Source organism: Carex rostrata, chromosome 5, assembly GCF_964058835.1.
Source record: "Carex rostrata chromosome 5, lpCarRost1.2, whole genome shotgun sequence".
Taxonomy (NCBI): domain Eukaryota; kingdom Viridiplantae; phylum Streptophyta; class Magnoliopsida; order Poales; family Cyperaceae; genus Carex; species Carex rostrata.
In genome coordinates this window covers 10,227,334-10,232,500 of record NC_135922.1, presented here as the reverse complement: position 1 = coordinate 10,232,500, position 5,167 = coordinate 10,227,334, and the positions used below count along the sequence as shown (strand labels likewise).

General features: G+C 33.7%; 1 long non-coding RNA gene across 1 annotated transcript in view; it reads left to right on the top strand.

Moving 5' to 3' along the window:
- Positions 1-1,546, top strand: part of LOC144554570 (uncharacterized) — a 3,078-nt gene extending 1,532 nt beyond the window's left edge. Inside the window, exons 4-5 of the long non-coding RNA XR_013511651.1 lie at positions 212-279; positions 1,115-1,546. This is a non-coding gene — a long non-coding RNA (uncharacterized LOC144554570). The remainder of the gene's footprint in view (positions 1-211; positions 280-1,114) is intronic.
- The last annotated feature ends 3,621 nt before the right edge of the window (positions 1,547-5,167 follow it).

The following is a 5,167-nucleotide window of genomic DNA, read 5'->3' as shown; positions in this document are numbered from 1 at the left end:
TTCTGATTCTGATTCTATAAGCTTAATTTCTTCCAAATTTATCCAAATATTCATAATTTCTTACTTAGTTATAGGTAAAGAAATGAGAGAGAGGCAGAGTTGTCATTTTGTTGAAAAGAAATTGGGGAAGGAATATAACCCTTGTTAAAATACAATGTCAAGCTCCTATATTTTTTTATTGACACATACTGTTGTGTTTATGTTATTTCAGGAGAAGGAATCACGTGAGGCCAAAGATTGGAAATCCCAAGGGCGGAAGCTGCTCCTTACTAATTCAAGGTAATCATGTAACTTTGGGCTGTCTTGATGGGTATGAAGAGGTTTGTAGAAATCAACTGATGGATGGGTTTCTATGCATTGTTTTTCATGCTACTGTTGCTCATCAAATTAAGCCTAACATACATGCAAACAGTAGGTCTGAAATTTTATTGGTTTTAGAATAAGAGCTCATGCAATTCCTTAAAAAAAATATTTTTCTCTTTTTCTTAGAACTATATTGCCTTCACAAACTATGGTATTGCATCTATGTTTAAATTAGGTATCAATAGCCATTAGTGCTTTCAATTTTCAGAGGACTTCTTTATCAAGTGTATTGAAGTTTGTGTTTCTATTTGTAATAGCTGAAAGTTTAGGGTCCTTCTGGTAAAATTTTAGTTTTTTGATACCTAGTTCGTTTAATATTTTTATGTTTAGGTGTCAGTGGGAATATTTTTATATTTGGAAGTATTGTTTGCCAAAACTAACAAATTGTAATCTAATTTCCAGAGGTCAAATGCAGTTGCTCAAAACTCAAAAGTCTAACATTTAGAATTCCCAAGTGTGGTTATATATAGAAACTATTTAACATTTTGGTAAATACTTAGCAACAACATGTTGAGTTATTAAATTTTCAAATTTAAATTGCAATTTGTTAATCTGGGGACTCGGCTATTATATAACCATACACATTTGAAACCGTTGCAGTTTCTAAATTTGAGACTGTACCATATATTTTGCTCTTTACTTTGTTTATGGTTAGTAAAGATACATTAATTAGTGAATGCATGGTGTTTGTAAATTTGTGCTTGAAATTCTTGCAATAAATAATTAATTGTGTTTGCATTGGTTATTGTAGGAAAAGGCAAAAATGATTTGTATGAAGTTCGTCTAGTTTCGCAAACTTATTAAATTCAAAAATAAAAGAAGACAACAGAGACCACTCTTCACTATACTTTGTTATACTAATTAGCAAGGTGCTTCCTTTTCCCTTTGTAATGTTGAAAAGTTTCTTATTTTTGTGTATGATTTTGTTCATAACATTATAATTGATGAGTTGAAAAAGAATGCGTGAGCTGCTGATTTGGAGCATAAAGGCTTTAATTTAGATTGCCATGTTTTATATTTGGTACCATAGACTCACTCTTTGCATTCCACTATAATAGTTGTATTTAGTGAGCTATTTGGAATTGTTCAATGGTTTGAAATTTTTGACGAATATTGCTTAGATTTTTGGATGAATATGATCATGTTTTGGGATAATTTATTATTTGCAATATGATAGTTTGTTGCTTGTGTTGCATATGAACGATAGTTTGTTATATTTATTTGGTACATTTCGTACCAATTAGGAATAAGAAAAACAATAAAAAATACCAAAAAAAAAAAAACCTTCTGCGACCGATTTGTAACCCTTCTGCGACCGCTCAGTCGGTCTCAGATAGGTCTCTAGCCACGTCAGCGTGTCGCATCCGTGACGGATTTAGTCGGTCGCTGAAAGGGTCATCTGTGACCGATGTCATACCCTTCAGAGACCGGTGACGTCAGCAAGGAAGTCATTAGTGACGGAGCAACTGCGACCGGGTCTTCTGCGACCGATTTTGGTCTTCTGTGACCGATTTTGGTCTTCTGCGACCGGCGCCTCACCCATCTGCGACCCATTTGATGGGTCGCAGATAGGTATTTCTGTTGTAGTGACGTACCAGAACATTGAACAGAAAAGCTAATTGTCTGTAACTTTTTGAGAACAGAAAAGCTGATTTCTGTGAATTTCATAGCAAATAACAAATCATTATAAGAGCGAAAAACTAATTTATGTGCAAAGACAAACCAGTACATTAACTTCAATACATCCCTGTGTTTCACCAGATCAGACAAGAAGTGCAAAAATATAATTCAGAATTTTTGTTGACAACTTTCATTTATTATTACCCTGCTCATTTGTCCCTTTGAGGAGCAAGGAGTACAGTGTACTTGTATTGAAAAAATAACTAAGCTTTCTTGAATCAATAGAGAAATATTAAGAAACATTATACAAAACATTTCTGCTTAGCAAATAAAATTGACCCTGAAAAAAATGAAATTGACTTCCACTCAAAAGAAGAAAATTTCTGAAACAAGCAGTACAGTATGGCAGTTGATTAGTATAAAGACTGCTAATAACTCATAGATGAAAAATAAAATATTCCCAATAGAACTCAACTCTTCCAAATATTGATCAGTAAATTTTCACATCCTGGTAGAGATAAGAACATAATCAACATCATAACCAAATTGCAATATTAACAACATGCACATCCCTTTTTCATGGAAACTCAGTTGAAATAAGAACCTAACCAATTTTCTAAACAGACCCCTTTTGTTCTCCAAATTATAAGATTACCCACTGTTCTAGAATCCTAAAACTAAAAACAATCATATGCCTTAAGAAGTCACATTAAAAATCTGCAGCACTCTGGCCATGCTGTTTGCCTAATTGAAAAATTGATCTGCAAGCTCTGATATTTTTATAGTAACCACACCTTTCTTTTCAACTCGTCCTGTCTCTGTGTCCCAGCTGAACAACTTTTCAGTTTTATCTTGATCCTTAAGCTGCACAGCGATGTAAACAAATTTCCCATCAAACCCTATCAGGCATATGATGGACGGCTTGTTGAATATATCAGACAGGCTTTTGTGGTGTAACTGCAAATCAAGATAGAATTCATTTGAATCCACCATGCTGTCCCAACTTGCCGTATGTATCCTATCCCAATGGGACTGCCCAGTCAGGCTCCACACCTCGATCCCACTACTCCAAGCACGGCAACAAATGATTTCACCAGCATAGATTCCTAAATTAGTTACTCCTCCTATCACCTCCCCTTCAATCACTGGAAACAATAGAGACCCTGCTATATCCCTCTTTACATCATACCACAGAAGGTACTCTGTGCAACACCAATATATCACCCCCTTTGCGCACAAAGGTTTAAATGGAAATGAAACCATGTCAGTTTGTATGGTTTGGCTCGAATGGGTCCATTTCCGGTGTCTCAACGAAAGACGTCAAAATGGTACCTGATAATCATTTTAGTGCAGATCAGCATAGGTTCCACAATGGTGAACTAATTGCCCTGCATTAGTAGGGGTACGTGTCAATGCATGGTACCTTTTTGGTCATTTGCCCTACCCGTATTGTATTCGATAATTAAGGTAGGTATAGGTAAGAATTTTTCTTCGTTAGCTTATTGGGTATGGGTATGGATATTATTTTATTTTGTTAATCAAATGGATAAGGTTATGGGTAATGACTATATCATACCTGTTACCTATAGAGTAATTATAAATTCTAAACATATATTCAATTCAATTTTCAATCCAATTACTAGTTACAATTGATTGCACATTTATTTTTATTTTTTATTAGCAATGAAATTACATATGTGTGAAATGAATGAGTTTATGATGTTTAAGTTGTAAAATATAATAAAATTAATTATTATATTTGTTTTATCCGTTATTTACCCACTACCGTTTTGTTACTCGATAATATTAACGGGCAAGGATAGGGTAACATTAATTTTTAATGGGTATTAGTAGGGTATGGGTAAAGTCAATTTTAATGGGTATGAGTATGAAAATGCCTCCACTCGACACGTACTATACCCGTTAACAGCCCTACCAGCATTAGTGAGGTATTCTTAAAAAGATAATGATAAAATTCACTGTTAGATAAATAATCCAACGTTGAACTAATATGTAAAATACTTATGTATTGTATACTGTCAATTTTATGCTCAATTAATAGTGATTATTTGCCGTTTATAATTTATTGAGCAATAAAGTTTCATATAGGGTGTTGACCTTTAATGTGTAGAACTAATTAAGATGTAATATTCAATTTAGTTATGGGTTAAATTGAATAATTACAACATAAGACAGACACTAGTTCTCTTGGGCTGTATATATATGATTTGGTCTAGAAGATACAAGGCTATTCGGAATTCATCTCTCATTATCCCATTAGATGGGAGTGTGTGACACTTCGGAGAAGGCAGAACGAAGGAGACTTTCTAAAGGGCATTGATATTATGGAAGAACCAAATCGGTGGTGCTCGATAGTCAAGGATTAAGATATGCTTCCGCACTTCAGTTTATATTCAACACAGATGATCATGCGATGATGGTTTTTGTCGGTCCCAACATTCACCTCCTTTTTATCTGTACTGCACTGTATATATCATAATGAGTATCTCTATACAAGTCATTAAATAAATATATATAGAGACTTAATCCTTTTTATTAATGGTATTATTAGACATGCTTCTGTTTCATAGTTAAATTTAAACCAAGTTAATCCCGCTTGCCTAATAAATGAACTACTTGCCATGCATTAATTAAAGTTTTCCTACTCGCTTCGATTCATCATTGCCTCATTTCTGTTAGTAAAATTATAGTTTCTTCTTTCGATACAATTTGGTTGTACATTAACACTGCCGTTTTAATCATATATATAGCCGTGATATGTTGCTTGATTGACTATACATTCGAAACATTGAAAGAAACAAGCTCTCCAAATCTTAAAAGGAAAAAAAAAAAAAAAAAAAAAGGAAAAAGAAAAGTAAAAGAAAAAGAAAAAGAAAAAAACTTAGAACAACTCTCACAATCAAGAGTATTATGCACAACCCTTTTCATTGAAGTTTAGCAGAGATCACAACCAACTTGCTCTTGAAATTGCAAAAATTACCCACTCTGCACATAGTTCTAGAATCCTAAAATAAAACAAAAAAATTAAGAAAACAACTCTGTCAAGCCAGACCAAGATGCATAAGTGCATAACCCTTTTTGTTAGAACTCGGTACAGAAAACCGTATGCCAATTTCCTAAGAAGCCCCATTAAAAATTTGTGGCACTCTAGCCATGCTGTTAG